We start from the raw sequence: 24075 nt of genomic DNA on the forward strand, positions 1-24075 counted from the left end.
CTCCACTCACTCACCTGTACAGTCACTCATACTTACAGTCACTCTGTGCATTTATACACCTATATAGACACTCACACACCGCCAATCATCCATTGAGGTACTGACACATCTAGTCAGTCATGCAAATAATTAATCACAGTAAAATTTACTCACCTATACAGTTAAAAACACTCAAGTTCACTTACTCATAAAAATACTAACAAATTCTGTGTCTTCCTGCAGAAAAACAAACAGCACATGACACAGATATCCTTGCACTATGGCACATACAGCCACTCCCAAAATCACACACTCTCACATATAGATAGTTATATACTCTTACACACATATACACTGCGTTTCACATATGTAGTTACTGACACATGTACAACTGAGATATACATTCAATCACTAACACATCCATACATAAACTCACCCAACCATACAGTCCATCACAGATGCACTCTTAAAAACATGCACCCACTGAATCACCCACTCACACATCTAGTCACAGAGTCACACACACCCTACCCACACAAACACTCAGGCACCCATACAGATACTCAGACAACCAATCAATAACCCATATAGACACTCATATAGCTATTCACAAAACCATGCAGCCACTTATACACCAACACACAGACACATACAGACATTCACACAGTTTAGTCACTAGTCTGCAGTAAGATACATTTAATGACTCACTTATAGACTCAGTTACGCACCTAGAAAATCATCCATTCACACACTTGTACACCCACTTATTTTTCAACAGGCCTTTCCCTATGTATATTAAACATAATAAAACTGTTCAGAAACACATACTCAATGGAATCAGTGATGTCATCAGTGATATCATTTGAGATGTCATCAGTGATGTCACTGACCATGTCATGAGTGATGTAATATGTGACGTCATCAGCAGTGCATTGCGGGGGCGCGAGTTATAGTTAGTTGAACTAACTATAACAGGGGAATTTCTAGGGTTTTGTACGAGGGAAATGTCCAGCTAACTATAACACCCCTGAAACCTATGGTTTCTTCAGTGAATTTCTAAGGTTTTTTAAATGCCAATTCCTAACTATAACGCCCCTGAAACCTATGGTTTTTTCAGTGAATTTCAAAGGTTTTTTAAATGCCAATTCCTAACTATAACGTGCATGAAACCTATGGTTTTTTCAGTGAATATATATATAGATATATATATCGCCTGGAAACACTCAGATGTCAGACCCCTGCTCAAGAAACCCTCAGCAGAACCCAGCAATCTCCAGAACTACCGCCCCATCTTGCTGCTCCTGCTTCCTGCCAAAGTCCTGAAGAAGGCCATCAACCTCCAAATCAATGAACATCTGGAGAGAAACAACCTACTAGACCCGTCCCGATCAGGACTCAGAGCCAACCACAGCACCAAGATGGCACTGATCGCCACGGCAGGTGACATCCGCACCCTACTCGACAAAGAAGAATCGGCCGCCCTGATCCTTCTCAACCTCTTTGCAGCCTTTGACAGTCTCCCACCACACACTTATCAAATGACTACGCCAGATCAGAATCCAAGATGACGCCATTGCTCACAGGGGGCATCCATAAAATCTGCCTCCCTCCCTTCACTTCACAACGCAAGCATGCCGTTTGCTGTGTCTCACAAGGTTAATACCTCAGTCCGATTCTCTTCAACATCTACATGACGCCACTAGCAAACATCATCAGAACACACATCAACATTTCCTATGCCGATGACACCCAGCTCATCCTGACTCCCCCACGACAAAGTCCATCTTCCACAACTGCATGAGAAATGTCTCCACTTGAATGAAGGACAACTGCCAGATGCCAAGTAAGAGTGACCATGGATCAGGTAAGAGTGACTGTGAGCATGAGGAGCGCTAGAATTGCCCTAAGGCAGAGGTCTTCAAACTTTTGTCGGCTGAGCCCCCCCCCCATCTAAAACTTTACACGTCGAGCCCCCCAGCATCACCACCACCTGGCAAAAAAGTTCTAGAAGCTGGTACTCTGCATCATTGATGGCCCTTCCCTCCTGCAGAGTCCAGGTCGTATAGGGCAAATAATATTAAATAAATTAAGAGTGTTTAGTAAACTGAAGTTTTTTTAGTGCTTGTGCTTATTCTAAAGTTCAAATGAAAAGTCTCCAAGGAAAAAATTAGCACAAAAAATTACATTGGTGCTTTATTTTTCACATAAAACACAAAATGTAGGATAGAGTAGCAAAAACACTCCTGAAACGCAGGTGCGGGGTGTGCCTGTTTTACTCCACAGAGACAGTCAATGTGTGGATGGATTCTTGCTTCTGCCATCCTTTGGTTGTACTCCACTTCCAGTGTTGAGCAGTACCTGGAAACGGGAGTGCTCACAAAATTTTGTAATATTTTTTTTGCAGTTTTATATAGTGCGACATGACCCAAAGGTATTGGAGTGCTTACAGGAGCATCTTTTACATTACACAAGCACACATTCATTTTTTGTAAGCACAGGGAGATTAAGTGGTTTGCCCAGAATCACAGGATTTTGAGCAGACACCAAGAATTGAACCTGGTTCCCCAGCTCTACAGTCATCAGCTCTGTCGGTTGCGCCACATCCTTACCCCTAAAAAAGATAACAGAAAAAGGGGTTCCACAAAACATGCTTTCTGACACGATTGAAAAATCCATGATTATGTAGAGTATGGCCAGGTGTTGCCATGTGAGTAGGAGGCCAGCCACAGTTTTCCAAGAAGGCCTAGGGGACATTTACATCATACACATGTGATATAAGTGATTCAAGAGGATATATACATCTTTATTCTCTAGCAGCATCAAGAGTCAATTTGTTGGCATAGTTGGCTTATAAAGAAGATTGCCTTCCAAAGCTTCAGAAATAGCTGCACAAGAATTTTTTTTTTATTTGGTCTACGAAAGAAGTGAGGATAGATGGTAGGCATACTTCACAATATTTGTTATTTCAGGCTTGTGGACTCAGCTCTATGGATTGGAACATGTCATGCAAGCACCAGCTACTTTAATCAAAGTCAAATTCATTTTTCGTAAGTCACTGGTAAATTAAGTGATTTTGCCCAGGATCACATGATGTTGAGCCGATATCAGGACTTGAACCGGGGTGCCCAGAACCAAAGTCAGCACCTATGGCATTATTGCCAAATCCGCTCCTCCTTGAAACATCCAACGTTCCCACTAGTAGTGGGATGAAGGATAAAGGAGCAAGGCTTTAATAAATATTACAAAAAGCTCTTCGCTCTTACCTGCCAGAGAATGGAATCTTCAGGAAGGATACAACCTTTGTAAATTCCTTGCAGTGAAACGTACTTCCTACGTGGGAAGCAACATGGGGTGCAACTAGACCCGAACTTCGGGGTGGGGGGGACTAAAACTCCCAGCCAGGGCTGGCCCTAACACTGATCGCACATCTGAGGGGGACAGGTGAGTGAAGTGTCACATGATCAGGGTGAGTAGTGTGCTTGTGTGACTGCAAGGTGAGGTACAGGGTGAACTTGTGTAACTGCAGGGTGAGGTACAGGGTGAACAGCGCAAGAGCATTATGAGTGCAGAGTGATCACTGAGAGTGCAGTGTGCGGTGTGCTGATGTGACCGCAAGTAAGTAGAGGGAGAACGGTGTGAGTTCATGGTGAGTGGCATAAGTGCAGTGTGGTCACTGTGAGTGCAGGGTGAGCAGGTGGTATGAGTACATGGTGATCAGTGTGAGTACATTGTGAACCCTGTGAGTGCAGGGTGAGTGTGAAAGAGAAGGGCGAGAATGAGGAGTGAGTTGTCTGAATGCAGGGTGCATTCTCAGACACAGTTGAAGTTACTCAGCATGTTATTTGAGGCTTGGCATAGGGTTTGAGATATAAGTTAAACTATTGCTTTGATGGCGTGTAGGAGAGTAGGATCTGCACTTGTGTTGCCCCCACTTTTTTTCTGATGTATACACTGGTTTCTGGCTATAGTCTGGCTGGGTCCCTGCTAATCAGGGCCCCAGTCTAACTGATCTCTCTAAACAACTTGGTGTGCATATTAGATGCACTAGTGATTGGATACTGTGGTACCTTGTGAGCCCCTAGTATATGGTACCTAGGGCATTGGTACTTCACAGGCCTACCAGGGGCTGCAGCATGTATTATGCCACCCCTGGAAAGCACTCACAATCTGACACCACAGGCCTGCTACTGCAGCCTGTGTGAGGTAGTGTTAGCACTCCTCACAGAGGTATAGGTTCCTATATCTCACCATACACACACATATAAACCTATCAGTCACCCCTATGGTAGGCCCTATCAATCCCAAGGGCAGGGTGCGTGGTTTACTATGTGAGGGGGTGCTCCTGCCTGAGCAGGACCCCTCTGCAGCTGGCACAGTCTATTCTCTGCTGCTATTTGTGGATGCGGTTAAACCATATACTCTTAAGTGCATTATAACCTCGCGGTAAATGCTAACTTTGGAATGACTGCATCAAAACATGTCGTGTTTGGTGTCAAACAACTTGGAATCCTACCCCCACACCAGTAACTGGTGTGGGAGTAGGATCCCACCCTTCTAGAGGGGACGACATGTACACACTGTACTAACCGGTAGAAATCTTCTAAGGCCCTGGCATCACAAAATGGATGCCACGAGCACAGACACCGGGCTGCCCTCCTGCTGCTGACCGAAACTCGCAGTGGAGGGAGCCCAACAAAGGGTTTCCTGTCACAGGGAGGTGTCACCACCTCCCAGACAGGATTTAGTGTATTGCAGCTGGGTGGGTGCACTCTTGGAGTGCTTTGAAGTCCTGCACTGGGGGAGCAGTAGGCTCCTCTGTGCATATGCCAGCTCAAACCGGTTCAGGGGCTGCTTGCCCCTGTCCTGGCGCAAAACTGGACAAAGGGAAGTGGGTGTAACCACCCACTACCCTGGCCCTCCTAGAGGAGTGGCCATAGAGCTAGTCCCTCCCATCTTTTCACTATAAGATACCAAAGCTTGCCAATGCAACTTAGATTACACCTGGACGACGCTCTACGAAGAAGAATCCTGGCCCTTCAACTTTCTACTATCTTTAGAAGACCGAAGGATCTCCCTTGGAGTCAAGGAGGGACTCCCCTGCTTGGCAGGCACCAAAACTACTGAACTACGGTTGCAAACGTTACCGCTCCCGCCGGAGCCCGAAGTCCCTGCGTCCCCTGAAGCAGATTTCCTGACCTCTCATCGGCCATTTTGAGTCCCCAGCGAAGCTGTTGCATCTGGACCCCACGAGTGACGAGGAACGGCAATACCAGGGAAACGTGCACTGATTTCGAGTGCAAGCCCTGAACGACAAGCTACAAACTTGTGCTTTGGACCACTTGTTGTCCAAGTCCCTAGCAGGTCTGGAACCGAAGATCAGCGGCCTACCCTGTCCCGAGTGACCGTGGGCTGTTGGTGAAGTTTCCCTGCAAAGGTGTCTTCGCGGTTCCTTGCCCATTGGCTAGCGACTCTCCAGAAGACTTTCTTATCCACTTCAAGGGCTCGCCTGGTTGCTCTGGGCCTGCCCTCACTTACCCTTGCTGGGTAAGTCCATCGGACCTTGCTGGTCTGATCCATCAACAATCTTCCATTCACACGAGACTTGCAGTTGCCAAGGTTTGTTGACTCCAATCCGAGTGCCGACACCACCAACAGCTGCAGACGTCGTGGGACCTCCGGAATCCAGCTGCTGGTCTTCATCGATCCCTCCTGGACTACGTGAGTGAAGAGACAAAACGACATCAGCGACCTGAAGAGACGCAACAGCTGTGGTCATCTATCCTGCTGGCCACCAGTCACTGGCAAGTGACTTTGAACTCTGTCCCCTCAATTTCTAGGTCTCCTGCAACTCCAATCCATCGCCAGATTCAAGCGGACACTTCTCTCGACGACACAAGCAGCAAGACTTCCCCGATCTCCATTGAAAACAGCATCGCGACCCGACACCAAAGGACACCTATGCACCCGGCTTCCCTGGGTGAGGTAACTCTGGCATTACGGTGCCCAAGTGTGCATTGGCTATCGAAGTACTTATCCTGTAAGTTGTTTGCTTGTTGTCCACTCCGAAGTGCCCTAGAACTGTAAATTACAAACTGCGACATTTGCCATTGAAACGCATTGAAACCCGCGTGTGTGTTTAGACACTGCACGCGTCTCCTGTGGGCTGATTACTTACCTGCTAACACTGCAGAAGTGAAGCCCCAGCGATTCCCAAGGCCCTAGGCCACTTCATATTGCAAGTCGAGTTTGTTAAACCACTATTTTAGTATATGGTCTGGTACGCCCCTCGGGCTACAGCCATATTTGGGCTCAATTTATTGAGAACTGTTGATCTTTTGAATGTTTACCTGGCTCTAATCTCATAAAGAGATTAGTAGAGTATATTTAGAAATAAATACATATATATTTGATATATATACCTGTGTGGTGTCTTTTCATTTGGTAATTCAAGAGATTATAAGGTAAAACAAGCTGCTTTACATTCCTCAGAGACTTAGCCTGAAGGCTGCTCTCCACAGCTACCACTAGGATAGCTTTCTTTAAAAGGTTGTCTTTAAACCTATCTACCAAGAGTCGAATTGGACTGGTGCAAGGTGGCCACTATAACTAGTGACCAGCATATGCCAGGCCAACTTCTCACATGGCGTTATTCAGGCTCCAGGGATTGAGGGTGGAGAAAATAAATATTGTGCTTATCCTGCGACAAACTTCGTCTTGCGATTAGGGTTGCCAGCTCTTTATATTGATGTCCCAGATGGACCTATGCCCTAGGGGCATTGTGTGATATAGAACCTAATAGATCATCAAAAAACACCATGGACTGATCTCTCCAGTGAGAAACAGCAGGAAAGTAGTTTTATCAATGTCTTTCCCAGAGGCTGTTAGTGAACTTTGAAAGTGCTGGGGCATAAATTGATTGCCCGAATTGTTCTGAGGCAGTGAGTGAGGCTGTCCACGAGATGCCTTTGGATGGGGTCTTAGCCCAGGCACAAATTGACATAGTGCATAATTTCCAAAGAAATTGAATAAAAAGTCGTAGGGTTTAGAGTCAGATAAAATCATCTGTTAATAAAAAATCGTTTTTAACTGGCTTTATTCTTCATAATATAACAGTTATAGCAACAGGTAAAATTGGTTCACTGACAGAATATTGATGTACAAAATATCGAAGTAAAAAATATAGATGAAAAGATATAGAATGCAAAAGTATTGACTCCCTATACTTAAACAGGTAAGTACAAAAATATCGAAACAAAAATATAGATGTCAAAAATATAGTTGCACAAAATATCGATATATATATATTACCTACTGGCGATCGCCAGTAGGTAGTTATAGTTAGGACCTATTTTCCATTGGAAATCCGCAACATTCTATTCCCAATAAGTCTGGCGCCGGTTGATGAATCCTCACAAAATTTTCCAAACTTTTGGCCAGCTCCGCTCCGCTCCTACCCTGAAAGTTTCGTGGTGATTCATCAAGCGGGGGCTGAGAAAAAAGGGGGGTCCCAAAACGTGTTTTCCTCATGCAATTTCCCAAAGGATCTGTTGTCGCAGCTACAGCCCGAACCGCTGAACGGAATGACACCAAATTTGGCAAAGAGGTAGTCCTCAGTTCAGACTCGTACCTTTTGCATATATGGTGTGAATCCGTTCAGTAGTTCCTGAGAAAATTAGAGCTAAAAGTACATAAATATCTATGGCCGCGGAGGATCCGCGCATCCTACACGCACCGTAAGCGCACCCTCCCCGAACTGAGCGCGCACCCTCCCGATCGCGCGCTGAATGCTAATTGGCTGTCGAGTGTCTCTCTACATTCGAAACCAGGAACTGTTGGCGGCCATTTTCAGCCTCGGTAGAAGCGAGGCTGAAGAAGCAAGGGGAATAAGTGTGTAAAACATATAAAGGGGGTAGAGTGGAAATACTCTGACCCTCTAGAGGTGCTTAGGGGGTCCCAGAAGGACCCCCTGGGGCCCCCTTTTTTTTTTTTTAAACGGCGAAATGCGCGCACGGTGCGCGCATCCTATCGCGTTGGGTGCACGGATTCTCACGCGTTGGGTGCGCGGATCCACGGCAATGTTTTTGGAAAAAAGACAAGAAATCATTGGTTGTATGACTACTTTCTACACTGAAAGGTAGGGTGTATATTTCTGTTTTTTAAAGGTATGATTCTTATTGGTTAACAAAAACAGATTGAAAGGAACATTATATATGATAAGCTCATATGTTGAAAAGTCAAGCACACTTCCTGTCTTGTTTAGTAACATTGTGTGCTGAACTTGTGACCTGTGAGCTCAGTGCAGTGTTCCATGAGCTGTTTCTATGGTAACAGGCAGAAGGCAGATTGGGGGAAGGGTTGAAATGTATTTCAGTTGGAAAGGGTTGAAATGTTTAACCAATAGAAATGTGTGTTTGCTTTTGAGTTTGTGTGTGAAGGATTGTGATTTGATGTTTACATGTATATATGTGGAAAATGAAAGGGAAACTTTTCCATTCTTTGTTTTTGCTGAGAGGTGCACAGTGTAGAGATTCTGTAAAAGAAAATATGGTGAGTGACTGATATACTTCTTAATCTACAAAAGAACTTGAAAGATGAGTTATTCAATTGTGAGGGGATGTATGTAGACTATTTTGATTTTAATCAGACTAATGTATTTCTCCTGCTAAAGTGTAGGGAGTACTTTTTCCTCTACAATCTTATTGACAGTGTGTGTGCATGTAGAAACCATTTTGTGATAAGCATTTGTGTTTTTCATGTGTTTGCAGACAGATAACTGTGTTGTTTTTATATTTTGGTAGAATTAGAAACCAGTCATTGTTTATGAATTTGTGAAATGAGTTATGTTATGTTTCTATACTAAAATGTAGTACTACTTCTAGATGAAGAAATGTGTTTTGGTATAGTGCAAGGGATAGTGTTGTTTGTCTAGAATCACACAGTGAGTCTGTGTGCATTTGGGAACCACTGTGAGAGAAGCATTTGGTAACATCGTGTATTTGCTGACAGATAACTGTTTTAACTTGTCATGTTGTGAAGTTTTAGTAGCATTAGAAGCCAGTCTTTGTTTATGCGTTGATTAAATGAGTCATGCTTTGACACTGATGTGCTGTACTTAAATATGTAGATTGTGTTCAGTACCATTAACTCTTCTAGACTAGTGAAGGAGTTTTGGTAATCTCCTAGGATAGTGTTGATTGTCTAAAATCACACTGTGAGTCTGTGTGCATTTGGGTAAGGATTGTGAGAGAAGCATTTGATAACATCGTCTATTTGCTGACAGATAACTGTTTTAAAACTGGTCATGTTGTCAAGTTTTAGTAGCATTAGAAGCCAGTCTTTGCTTATGCTTTGATTAAATGAGTCAGGCTTTGACACGAAAGTGCAGTCCTGAAATATGAAGATTGTGTGCAGTTCCCTTACCACTTTCACAGTAGTGAATGGTTTTTGGTAAACTCCTAGGTATAGTGGCTGTTGTCTAGAATCACACTGTGAGTCTGTGTGCATTTGGGAACCACTGTGAGAGAAGCATTTGGTAACATCGTGTATTTGCTGACAGATAACTATTTTAAAACCTGTCATGTTGTCAAGTTTTAGTAGCATTAGAAGCCAGTCATTGCTTATGCGTTGATTAAATGAGTCAGGCATTGACACAAAAGTGCAGTCCTGAAATATGAAGATTGTGTGCAATTCCCTTACTACTTTCACAGTAGTGAATGATTTTTGGTAAACTCCTAGGGATAGTGGCGCTTGTCTAGAATCACACTGTGAGTATGTGTGCATTTGGGAACCACTGTGAGAGAAGTGTTTGATAACATCGTGTATTTGCTGACAGATAACTGTTTTGAAACAGGTCATGTTGTCAAGATTTAGTAGCATTAGAAGACAGTTATGGCTTATGCTTTCATTAAATGAGTCAGGCATTGACAGTAAATTGCAGTCGTGAAATATGTAGATTGTGTGCAGTTCCCTTACCACTTGCACTGTAGTGAATGAGTTTTGGTAAACTCCTAGGGATAGTGGTGCTTGTCTAGAATCACACTGTGAGTTAGTGTGTATTTGGGATCACTGTGAGAGAAGCATTTGGTAACATCATGTATTTGCTGACAGATAACTGTTTTAAAACCTGTCATGTTGTGAAGTTTTAGTAGCATTAGAATCCAGTCTTTGCTTATGCGTTGATTAAATGAGTCATGCTTTGACACTGATGTGCTGTACTTAAATATGTAGATTGTGTGCAGTACCATTAACTCTTCCAGACTAGTGAATGAGTTTTCGGTAAACTCCTAGGATAGTGTTGCTGGTCTAAAATCACACTGTGAGTCTGTGTGCATTTGGGTAAGGATTGTGAGAGAAGCATTTGGTAACATCGTGTATTTGCTGACAGATAACTATTTTAAAACCGGTCATGTTGTCAAGTTTTAGTAGCATTAGAAGCCAGTCATTGCTTATGCGTTGATTAAATGAGTCGGACATTGACACTAAAGTGCAGTCGTGAAATATGTAGATTGTGTGCAGTTCCCTTACCACTTCCACTGTAGTGAATGAGTTTTGGTAAGCTGCTAAGGATAGTGTTGTTTGTCTAGAATCACACTGTGAGTCTGTGTGCATTTGGGAACCACTGTGAGAGAAGCATTTGGTAACATCGTGTATTTGCTGACAGATAACTATTTTAAAACCGGTCATGTTGTCAAGTTTTAGTAGCATTAGAAGCCAGTCATTGCTTATGCGTTGATTAAATGAGTCGGGCATTGACACTAAAGTGCAGTCGTGAAATATGTAGATTGTGTGCAGTTCCCTTACCACTTCCACTGTAGTGAATGAGTTTTGGTAAGCTGCTAAGGATAGTGTTGTTTGTCTAGAATCACACTGTGAGTCTGTGTGCATTTGGGAACCACTGTGAGAGAAGTGTTTGGAAAATCTTGTATTTGCTGACAGATAACTGTTTTAAAACATGTCATGTTGTCAAGTTTTAGTAGCATTAGAAGACAGTTATGGCTTATGCTTTCATTAAATGAGTCAGGCATTGACAGTGAATTGCAGTCGTGAAATATGTAGATTGTGTGCAGTTCTCTTACCACTTGCACTGTAGTGAATGAGTTTTGGTAAACTCCTAGGGATAGTGGTGCTTGTCCAGAATTACACTGTGAGTTAGTGTGTATTTGGGATCACTGTGAGAGAAGCATTTGGTAACATCAGATAACTGTTTTAAAACCTGTCATGTTGTGAAGTTTTAGTAGCATTAGAATCCAGGCTTTGCTTATGCGTTGATTAAATGAGTCATGCTTTGACACTGATGTGCTGTACTTAAATATGTAGATTGTGTGCAGTACCATTAACTCTTCCAGACTAGTGAATGAGTTTTGGTAAACTCCTAGGATAGTGTTGCTTGTCTAAAATCACACTGTGAGTCTGTGTGCATTTGGGAAAGGATTGTGAGAGAAGCATTTGGTAACATCGTGTATTTGCTGACAGATAACTGTTTTAAAACCGGTCATTTTGTCAAGTTTTAGTAGCATTAGAAGCCAGTCTTTGCTTATGCTTTGATTAAATGAGTCAGGCTTTGACATAAAAGTGCAGTCCTGAAATATGAAGATTGTGTGCAGTTCCCTTACCACTTCCACAGTAGTGAATGATTTTTGGTAAACTCCTAGGTATAGTGGTTGTTGTCTAGAATCACACTGTGAGTCTGTGTGCATTTGGGAAGCACTGTGAGAGAAGCATTTGGTAACATTGTGTATTTTTTTAGCAGATAACTCTTTTAAAACCTGTCATGTTGTCAAGTTTTAGTAGCATTAGAAGGTAGTCTTTGCTTATGCATTGATCAAATGAGTCAGGGTTTGACACTAAGGTGCAGTACCATGTACTATTCTGTTCACTGTGGCAGAACTGAACATTTAAAAGTTTTACCTAAGCACTGTCCTAGAAGTAGTCTGATTATTTAGTCAGTTTCTAAGTACCAAATAGATTGCTTCAAATGTCTATGCAGTATGCATGTAGTGTTCTAACATACTATATACTTGTCTTTTACACCTTCAATTCCCTAGTCAGTATCCATACACTTCCAGGAAACACCCTGTCACTTCCTTTGCAGTCCTCTAGAGACACATTCAGCATCATGTACTAATTCATTCACTGCGCCAAAACCCAACCACTTATAAATTCACCCAGGCACACTCCTTGCAGTACTCTAGTCATTCAGTCAGTACCCAAGTACTGATCCAATGACCCAGGCCTTAGTATATGGACTGCTTTAAACCCCTATCCACTATGCATGCAGTCCTCTAACCACCTACACAATTGTCTTTCACACCTTCAATTCCCTAGTCAGTATCCATACACTTCCAGGAAACACCCTGTCACTCCCTTTGCAGTCCTCTAGTGACCCATTCAGCACCATGTACTAATCCATTCACTGTGCTAAAACCCAAACACTTATACATTCACCAAGATACTATCTTTGCAGTACTCTAATCATTCACTCAGTATTCATGCACTGAGCCAGGCCTTAGCACATGGACTGCTTCAAACCCCTATGCACTATGCATGCAGTCTTCTAACCACCTAGACACTTGTCTTTCACACTTTCAATTTCCTAGTCAGTATCCATACAGTCCAGCACTTGTCACTGCCTTTGCACTCCTCTAGTGACCCATTCAGTACCAAGTACTAATCCATTCCCTGTGCAAAAAGCCTAGCACTTATAAATTCACCTAGGCACTCTCCTTGCTGTACTCTAATCATTCAGTCAGTACCCAAGTAGTCATGCAGTGAGCCAGGCCTTAGCACATGGACTGCTTTAAATGCCTATGCATTATGGAGGCAGTCCTATAATCACATACACAGTTGTGTTTCACACCTTCAATTCCCTAGTTAGTATGCATACTCTTCTAGCAAACACCCTGTCACTCACTCACCCAGTGTGTCTCCTTATAGTACTGTAATCATTTAGTCAGTTAGCATGTAGAGTTTTAGTGAGGTAGGCTTTAGGGCATGAACTGCTTCAAAGTAGTATGCACTATGCATGTAGTGTTTTAACCATTGTCACACTTGTGGTTCAGGGACATAGTTTCTTAATCAGTATTTATATAAAATGTGTTTGTACAGTAATGGAATAGTACAATTTTGAAAGTTATTAATATACATTTATTTGTGATTCTTTTTTACAGATACAGAATAGGAGTGTTTCTCATCTGTTTGCACTCTTCTCGTGCAAGATTGTTCAGATGAAGGGTCCTTAGGTGTTTCATCATACTTGCCGTGCCGCATGAGTATTTTTTATTAGGATCCCCTCGTAACAGAACTCTTTTGAAAATCTTGTGCATGATCAAGGTGGCATTGGTCTTTGATTGCCCCTTGGGAAAAGTAAAAAATGTCATCACCACTGAAGAAAAACGTTGTGGGCGTGGTGCCTTCTGCAATAAAAAATCCTCAGATTCGGTAAATATTTTAAAGCGGCAACATTTAAAGTTTTTGTAAGTTAAACTTATAAAATTTTGTTAGCTGTATGCATTTTATATATCTGTGATTTGTTTCTTGTGGTATTTTGTTGAGAATACCATGTTGTTGTTTTTTTAACAATCTTTCTGATTTTCCAGGTCTGTCGTCGACATCCATGGTCTCCACAGGAGTGTTCCGCCTTGTTGTTTTGTATTATTGTTGTTACATTTTGTTTATTAGTTTATCGTTCATATATATGTTAATAAAAAAATAAAGTTTGAAAATAGTTTATCGTTTACATATTTATGATTATAAAAAATAAAGTTTGAAAAAAAAATTAATAACGTTTTTGGTTGTTTCTTAACTGCTGTGTGACTCTTTCTTGTTCTTATTACTGTTATTTGATGGAGTCCACCATGGTGTTAAATTTTGGGGCACTTATCGCTGGAATACTGGTGATATCTGCAGTTTGCACAAACTTCTGAATAGTGTGTTAGATTTATCTCAACTTCACTTCCGTTAAAGTGCTGATAATGAAATGGAGACTAGCCGTTCACGTGCAAAAAGACACGAGGTGCACCTTTCCAATTTATTCTAAATACTAAAATTCTGTATTGAATTGCACTGAGGTATTGGCTGCACTTACAGTGTACACACAAAGGTGCCGATCACGATCCTGTAAAAACCGGGTACGAACCGTCGGACGGAGCATATTCTCCGTCCGACGCGTACCCGGTCGTAACAATATACAAACATGGAATTACGATTCGCACGGAAACACCATTTCCGTACGAATCGTACAAAACCCCGACCGACGAAAATAAACGTACAAATGCGATCCGGGAAAGCGCCGACGTGACGTCGGGACGCACGCAGCCTGCCATTCACGAACCAGGAATTACGATTCACACCGACGTCATCCCGCACGGACAATATTTTCCGGCTGCCAAAAACTGCCGGAAAATCAGGACGACGCGAACAAGGAGGACCTGTACGCGACGGACAGACAGGACGACGCGAACCTACGTGTCATCCCGGACCTCATAGCAGTCGACCTCCTCTACAGGTTCCGACGCAGACGCCGCAGAAGGTCAGAACAACAAAGGGAAGGGGGAAAGGAGGGGGGTGGCAGGACCAGGGCAGGCCACAAAACCCCCACCAAAGTCACACAGCACACATGCCCTGGACATACCTGACCCTCAGGCCCTGGTCACTACGAGGGGGTGGGGGCGTGTCCAGCTAAGCCAGCGACCGCCACAACGGAAGTTCTTGACGACGCGAACCGGCAACACAACCAGACAGGTACGTCCCGTACCCACGCCTTAAGAGCGTGGGTACGAGTCGTACCACGCCCACACCTACGTCACCCCAACAATGGCGGGACGGCTCGTACCCACGTGGCAAAGGCCTGGGGACGGCCCGCACAAGCATTCCACAGCGTGGGTACGGATATGTACGGACCGTACCCCCACCCGCGTACGCATGGAGCGTAACCCCCACCCCAACAGTGTAAGTACGACACGTACCCCCACCCGCGTATGCAAGGAGCGTACCCCCCATGCCAACAGTGTAAGTACGACACGTACCCCCACCCACGTATGCATGGAGCGTACCCCCCACCCCAACAGTGTAAGTACAACACGTACCCCCACCCGCGTATGCATGGAGCATACCTCCCATGCCAACAGTGTACGTACGACACGTACCCTCACCCGCGGACGTATGGAGCGTACCCCCACCCCAACAGTGTAAGTATGACCCGTACCCCCACCCGCTTACGTATGGAGCGTACCTCCACCCCAACAGTGTAAGTACGACCCGTACCCCCACCCGCGTATGCAAGGAGCGTACCCCCCATGCCAACAGTGTAAGTACGACCCGTACCCTCACCCGCGGATGTATGGAGCGTACCCCCCACCCCAACAGTGTAAGTACGACCCGTACCCCCACCCGCGAGACAGGAGGGGTGTGTGCCTAACACTCACAGCAGTGCCCAGAGACAGGAGGGGTGTGTGCCTAACACTCACAGCAGTGCCCAGAGACAGGAGGGGTATGTGCAGAGTCCTCCCAGCAGTGCCCAGAGTCAGGAGGGGTGTGTGTCTATCACTCCCAGCAGTGCCCAGAGTCAGGAGGGGTGTGTGCAGAGTCCTCCCAGCAGTGCCCAGAGACAGGAGGGGTGTGTGCCTATCACTCCCAGCAGTGCCCAGAGACAGGAGGGGTGTGTGCAGAGGCCTCCCAGCAGTGCCCAGAGTCAGGAGGGGTGTGTGCAGAGTCCTCCCAGCAGTGCCCAGAGACAGGAGGGGTGTGTGCAGAGGCCTCCCAGCAGTGCCCAGAGTCAGGAGGGGTGTGTGCAGAGTCCTCCCAGCAGTGCCCAGAGACAGGAGGGGTGTGTGCCTATCACTCCCAGCAGTGCCCAGAGTCAGGAGGGGTGTGCGCCTATCACTCCCAGCAGTGCCCAGAGGCAGGAGGGGTGTGTGCAGATGCCTCCCAGCAGTGCCCAGAGTCAGGAGGGGTGTGTGCAGAGTCCTCCCAGCAGTGCCCAGAGACAGGAGGGGTGTGTGCAGAGGCCTCCCAGCAGTGCCCAGAGTCAGGTGGGGTGTGTGCAGAGTCCTCCCAGCAGTGCCCAGAGACAGGAGGGGTGTGTGCCTATCACTCCCAGCAGTGCCCAGAGTCAGGAAGGGTGTGTGCCTATCACTCCCAGCAGTGCCCAGAGGCAGGAGGGGTGTGTGCAGAGGCCTCCCAGCAGTGCCCAGAGTCAGGAGGGGTGTGTGCAGAGTCCTCCCAGCAGTGCCCAGAGACAGGAGGGGTGTGTGCAGAGGCCTCCCAGCAGTGCCCAGAGTCAGGAGGGGTGTGTGCAGAGTCCTCCTAGCAGTGCCCAGAGACAGGAGGGGTGTGTGCCTATCCCTCCCAGCAGTGCCCAGAGACAGGAGGGGTGTGTGCAGAGGCCTCCCAGCAGTGCCCAGAGTCAGGAGGGGTGTGTGCAGAGTCCTCCCAGCAGTGCCCAGAGACAGGTGGGGTGTGTGCAGAGGCCTCCCAGCAGTGCCCAGAGTCAGGAGGGGTGTGTGCAGAGTCCTCACAGCAGTGCCCAGAGACAGGAGGGGTGTGTGCCTATCACTCCCAGCAGTGCCCAGAGACAGGAGGGGTGTGTGCAGTGGCCTCCCAGCAGTGCCCAGAGTCAGGAGGGGTGTGTGCAGAGTCCTCCCAGCAGTGCCCAGAGTCAGGAGGGGTGTGTGCCTATCACTCCCAGCAGTGCCCAGAGGCAGGAGGGGTGTGTGCAGAGGCCTCCCAGCAGTGCCCAGAGTCAGGAGCGGTGTGTGCCTATCACTCCCAGCAGTGCCCAGAGACAGGAGGGCTGTGTGCCTTACACTCACAGCAGTGCCCATGAAACGCAAAGGGTGGAGTAGCCACAGATACCATGCCCACAAATTTCAGTCAGGTGCACAAAGACCCTGCAGTACATGTACCACATGTGTGCGAGGCTGGGAGTATACGCATGCATAGCGCAGAAAAGAAAACATGTACACATGAAGTCATGTCAATAGTCCACATACACAAGTACAATGACTACCAAGAATGCCACGAATGATGCAGGTGGAGACATCGCTCAGCATGCATGTGCAAAGTAGAAGGAGTCCGTCACACACCCAGCTAATGTACACACAGCTCTGCGCTAAATATTGGGAACACCCTGCAGGGAAGATGGCAGGGTACACAGAGGAAGGAATACACCTTTGGACAATTTCACCATGCAGCAACTGCTTACATGAACACAGAAACCTAGCTAACACCGTGTGATGGCACACAGATCCCAGGGTCCCCCCTATGACCAGCACACTACATTTCCCACACAACCAACACATGATCACCACCCAAAATCATGTAGCAGCCCCACCAACAGCAATATCAGAAAAGCAGTAGTGTTCAAAGGAAACAAAAATGGCTTTAATCAGCAAGATCAAAAATTGTATGTTCGTAGAAAGTTCAATATTTACAAAGCCCATAGGGCAGTCCAGAAGTCACAGCTGGATGGGGGACACAGTGGGATGCGTGTCCCCTAGCTTGCCTGCACAGTTACATTCCGTTGTCTTCCACAGGGGTGAGGGCATCATGTGGGGGGGAAGAAACAGGCACCGCAGGGACAGGAGGGTGAAGGGTAGGCGTCGTGGGCGCAGGGATGGAGGACTCCACCACAGGGGGTGGGGCAGGGCCAAAGGTGGAGGCCAGGAGTTCGCTGCAGACCTTAGCCAGGTCCGCCAGGGAATCCCCTGCACCCGAAGGAACCACAGGCCCCAAGGAGGGGGGGGGGTCAGAGGGATGGGTCGCAGCGCCACTGGGGGAGGGTGTAGACAGGGCGGGGGAATCAACCACCCTGACCGAGGACTTCCTTGACCGCTTGCGTGGTGGCGTCACTGTGGGGCTCAGGGACAGAGCGGCCATGAAGGAGTCTTTGGGGGAGATGTGGCCAGGAGAGCTAATGGGAGGGGATTTGGAGGGAGTGGATTGGGTGGAATGCGGACTCCCACTCTGGCTGCGTGTCACACGTTTGCCCCCCGACCCAGTGGGTGTGCCTACTTCACCCTGTGTGTGTGTGTCAGGAGGTGTGCGGTGGACCTTCCCTGCTGGTGTGGTGCCTGTGTGTGTTGTGGTGGGCGCATGCTGATGTCTGGGTGTACGTGGGACAGGCATGGGAGTGGGAAGTGTGGATGGGGCAGGGGTAGGGGGTGGGACGTAGCGCTGCAGGAGACCCACTGCTGCAGTCAGTGTCGAGTCTATCGACCTCAGCAAGCTGCGTTGGTCAGCCTGCGATGAATGAATGCCCTCCAAGTATGCCTCCATGTTGTTGAGGACCTGGCTGTGGCCATGGAGGACATTAAGGATCGCAGCCTGACCAACCTGCAACTGCCGCTGGATGTCCACAGACTCGGCATTGGCGGCAGCAGTGGAGACAGGGGCAGGGGGTGCGGTGCCTGGCAGGAAGGAGACATGTGGTGACCGGGCACGTTGGGAAGGGACACGAGCAAGTGGGAGGCGGCTGATGGCAATGGAGGGGGCGGGGCGAGATGTAGTGCCGCTGTCAGCTGCTGGTGCAGCCGCCGCCCACTCGGAGAGATCATCCTCGGACCCGTCAGCTTCATACTCTGTTGTGCCAGTCGACAGGTCCCCGGCTTCACTCTCCTCCGCCTCAGTCCCACTTGATGTGCCAGCCCCGATGTCACCGCTGGCACTGGTGCTCGGTCCCTCTGCTCCGTCTGTGCCCATGTCTCCCTCCGTGTCCCCCGACGATGCTGTGGGCAGGGTGAAGAGACAGAAATTAATCATACACCTGTATACATATGTCACATGAGTCCAATCTACACAGGTCACAGTGCATAGCCTGAAACAAAAGAAGAGTTACATCTACAAAACAAGGTACATATGTAGGGCATGCAAGACACAGTTGTTAGACCCACCATGCCACCGAAAAACTATGGAGAGCATGACACAATAGCAAATGAGATGGAATGGAATTTTGACTGAGGAGCAAGGCCCTGGGGACAATCCAGCACTGCATCTGCACCACACAGCGTGGCAGGAAATAGGGATGAGCAGGGACCATATCCAGGAACAAGAGGCACATGCAGCATAGGTTATACTGAAAACATGCCCACCATGACTGGCCCACTGCACCTGGAGTGCATGTCCAGACAAACATCACACACTGGCCAGTCCTAGCAAGGAGATATCAGGTTGTGACATGAAGGCCATGCCCGCACCACCCACCCCCTACATGAGACTATTATTTGGAGACACAGGAAGCACTTACATCCCTTAGTCTGGGTGAAATACACATGGGATGCAACAAATCAAGGTTGCACACAAAATACCCAAGGTGCGCCTGTCCAAATAATCATGTACAAATGGGCATCATCAGATGATTGTAACAAGACACACAGGCAATGTCCACCGTGAGTATGAACAAGGAAAATCAGGTCAGTCTGTACAGTGGACACTTGTACTACATTTCACGTCAATATACATTTGGCCAGGGGACAATGGCACAGAGCACAACCTATGCTGTAGACACAAAGATTGTCAACATATTCAGATTACACACATGATACCTAGGAAAATATGCCCCTGGGGACAGTAGTGGCCACACAACTCCATGCTCCTGAATGGGAATGACTGCAACACACGCTACCATCCCCGCACTATGCGTACCGCACACTCATGCACATCATGTCACAGGCCACCACATAGGACATGCGTGCTGTAAGGCCTCACACTTGAGAGACTAACTCCCATGTCTGGACTCAGCATTAGTGCCAACTGACATGGAACCCACAAGACCAGAACTGGACAGGGCACAGGCAAGGTCCCAAAACCTGTTACACACCACCCCCACACATGATGCTGCAGGCATTGTACACGTGGAGAAGGTGCCAGGCTACATAACCTTGTGATGGAGTGACTTCACACAGACCAGGGAACACATTGCAAGGAGGGGAAGGGAGGCAGGAGAGCACTGCAATACTGTGGGTAACAGGATCTGCACACACCATTATACCCTGGCAGTGCATCCATGGAACAGTGCACTTACAAATGCTGGTGAAACACAACAAACACACATGTGCCTACCCCCTTCCTGCTGCTGCATCTCCTGTAAGCGCCTGTCCAAGTCTGGAAATACCACCGCCAGCACACGCTTGTGGATGTGGGAGAGACGGCGGCGCCCGCGTTTCTTATGGCTCTCAGGTGAGTCCCCCAGCAGGACCCGTGCGATCCTCCGCGTCCAGCACCGGACATCCTGCCAGCGTTTCCTCACCTGGGACAGGCGCCGCCTCCGACCATCCGCACTCCTCACGGCACTGACGGCGGTCAGCCAGATCTGCTCCTTGGCAGAGGCGCCTACCTGTGAGGATGAACAAGTGACACTACATCAATACACCTGCAACATGTCACAGAGACACATATGGGAACAAATTAGCTGGTTACAACAATGCTTGTCATGCAGCCAACGCATTGCACCTTTGCCATAGGGACATACTCCTCTGGGGAAGGGCAAAAGCAGTACGTGCCAGTGAAAGTACACAGGTGGAATGAGGGCAAAGACACAATCAATTATCAAGGCTCACACTGTGCATCACACCCACCCCTCCTGACTCTGGGCACTGCTGGGAGGACTCTGCACACACCCCTCCTGCCTCTGGGCACTGCTGGGAGTGATAGGCACCCACCCCTCCTGTCTCTGGGCACTGCTGGGAGGCCTCTGCACCCACCCCTCCTGTCTCCGGGCACTGCTGGGAGGCCTCTGCACACACCCCTCCTGTCTCTGGGCACTGCTGGGAGTGATAGGCACCCACCCATCCTGTCTCTGGGCACTGCTGGGAGGACTCTGCACACACCCCTCCTGTCTCTGGGCACTGCTAGGAGGCCTCTGCACACACCCCTCCTGTCTCTGGGCACTGCTGGGAGTGATAGGCACCCACCCCTCCTGTCTCTGGGCACTGCTGGGAGTGATAGGCACCCACCCCTCCTGTCTCTGGGCACTGCTGGGAGGCCTCTGCACCCACCCCTCCTGTCTCTGGGCACTGCTGGGAGACATCAGGCATCCCCCCCCCCTGGGATCCCCCCTACAGTACATAGCATGTGTGTCACACCTGGACACAATGGCAGAAGTCACAGTCACAAAAAAAGGGACACAGTCTGTGCTAGTAGCTCTGCACTCACCTGATACCCTGGTCGCCCATACAGCAGGGGGTACTGTGGGAGGATCACATCCAGCAATGCCAGGTTCTCCTCCAGGGTGAATGGCTGTGACCTCTCCACAGACCTTGACATGGTTCCAGGGAATCAGGAGCAGCAGCAGTGTGGTAGAATCGAAATATGTGCAGGCAAGTGCTCACTCATGGGACCTGGCTGCCTTATATCTGCCTTGCTGGCCTGTTTCATGCACAGGAGTACAGAGTGATTGGTCACTCACATTTGCATCCTATGTTTCCTCCAATCCCTTCAAACCTAGCACAGTCAGTGGGTTCTTATTGTGTTTTTTCTTCAGCATGATGTCAACCCCACAAACACATTGCAACAAAGTAGATTCATTCCAACTGACTTCTGCTGTGCACCTTCCAGAACAAATTCAAACTTAAAACTTGGTCTCCATGACAACCAGCATGCATGTAGGCCTTAATACTTGTCCCTCATGTGTCCCCTATGTAAAATTGAGCTTCACCCACAGGTACGGTGCGTTCCGGGCCCCTAGGGCACCCCAAATGCATAGCAACGGCCCGTACACGCGTGCGTACGTTCACTATCACCATGGGTGTCCTCGCATATGCGTACTCGTACTGGTACGGCCCGTACACATGCCTGTACACTCACTATCACTACGAGTACGCATACGCGAGGACACCCATAGTGGTACGGACCGTACACATGCCTGTACGTTCACTATCACTACGAGTACACATACGCGAGGACACCCATAGTGATAGTGAACGTACAGGCGTGTGTACGGGCCGTACCAGTACGAGTACGCATACGCGAGGACACCCATAGTGATAGTGAACGTACAGGCGTGTGTACGGTCCGTACCACTATGGGTGTTCTCGCGTATGCGTACTTACTGACCGTACACATGCCTGTACGCTCACCATCACTATGGGTACACATACGGCAGCACTCCCATAGTGATATGGGAACGTACACAGGCCCTCTTAGCAGCAGTACGGCGGTTTTCACACATCACAGTGGTGACAGGCAGCACACAGGAAGGAATAGGGCGGACATACTTGTCCATGGATGGACATCAAGGCATTGTCTGGGCAGTACTACATGTGTGGGGCACAGGTGTGACAGGCTGTGATGTGGCACATTACTCCTGAGTCGAGAAGGCACCAGATGTATGATGAGATGTGTACAGATGTAATGTGTCATGGTGCAATGTGTGCCAGGCATGCCCTTGACTCCTTTGACATGTGTGCATGTCGTACTGCACACTTGGGATGAGCGACACTGGCATGGCACGGACACCAACACACGGAAGTGTCCCCTGATGCCCGGTCCAGGGGTTACCACACCTGACTTGTCACTACCCATGGTGCACGATGTGACTATGTCATGTATGTGTGGGGGTTTCCCATTAGGTTGATGTTGGAGCACCCTCAAAAGCTGCAGCTGTTGCAGCAACCAACATGTGTCTGTGTGCCGATTGACATTGCACACTGTTCCGCACACCATGCCACATGTGGTATCGGATGTGAGGTGCGTATGTATGCATGGGACACGGAGTAGCGTAACAAGGACATGTCTGCATCCTCTCTATGAATGTGTGGTGAGTCATGACATGTGCACCTTCATGGCAAGGTGTGTGGGCTGTCCTAGTGTAATGTCATGTGACCTGTGGCTCTAGTGTTCCGCTACCAGTCTCTGCAATCGACATCCTACTTCTGCTGATGTGTGGGTGTATGTCACTCCTGTCTTGCGTCTGGCTGTTCACTTGCACTGGGACACAGCTAATCCCATGCCATGGCATGTGGAGGTTCTCAATCTCCGTGTGTAGCTGGGTCTTGGTAGGAGTGTCACCTGCCAGCCATACGTGTCCAGGGCATGTGGCACATACCTGACTCCGTATGTAGCATATGTGTATAGACAGATTAACATGTGCTCAGGACAAATTATTTGTTGTTGTGGTGCACTCACTCTTCCTTGTCACTTCCAAATTACTGCAGAGCGCCGCCTCTTCCCCGACCAATTCCGGACTTGGCTGCCATGCGGGAGAATGATTGTATCCGGTGCTACCGCTTCCCCCAACGGTTGATTCTGGATTTGACGGCGAGACTGGCACCACACCTGCAACCGCTGCACAGGTATCCTACGGCACTGACACCCAAGCTCAAGGTAATGGCAGCCCTACATTTTCTAGCCACGGGTACCTTTCAAAATACCATAGCTCATGTTGGTGGCATGTCCCAGAGCATGTTCTGCCGTGTGCTGCATGATTTCTTAGAGGCCATGTTGATTCACCTGGATGACTTCATCCATTTCCCAACCCCTGAAATGTTGACTGGGGTCAAGCGTGGATTCTATGCCCTGGGAGGGATGCCCCAGGTCATTGGGTCCATAGATGGGACACATGTTGCTTTGGTACCACCACAGGCACAGGAGGTAGCGTACCGGAATCGCAAGCACTACCACTCCATCAATGCCCTTGTGGTGTGTCTGTCCAACATGGTGATTTCACATGTCTGTGCTCGTTTTCCAGGATCAGCACACGATGCCTACATCATGAGGCGTAGCAGGGTGCCTGAAATGATGAAGCAGCTGCGCAACGAACGAGCATGTGTTGTTGGTGGGTACAGTCTGTCTGTCCTGTATTTTGCGTGGACTTCCAGCACGACCACTTCTCCTGTTCTAACGATGTCCATGTGCTTCCCATGTAGGGGACGCTGGCTATCCCAACATGCCATGGCTGATCACACCTCTCCGCAACCCCATCACGCCGGCCCAGCTCCGCTACAACACCGCCCATGGCCGGACAAGGCGAGTGATAGAGAGGATGTTTGGCCTGCTGAAGAGCCGATTCAGGTGCCTACACAAGACCGGCGGCGCACTCCCATATGCCCCGGCGAAGGTCTGCAAAATCTTCATGGTCTGCTGCATGCTGCACAACATGGCAGT

This window comes from Triturus cristatus, chromosome 1_1 (genome assembly GCF_964204655.1).
Source record: "Triturus cristatus chromosome 1_1, aTriCri1.1, whole genome shotgun sequence".
Taxonomy (NCBI): domain Eukaryota; kingdom Metazoa; phylum Chordata; class Amphibia; order Caudata; family Salamandridae; genus Triturus; species Triturus cristatus.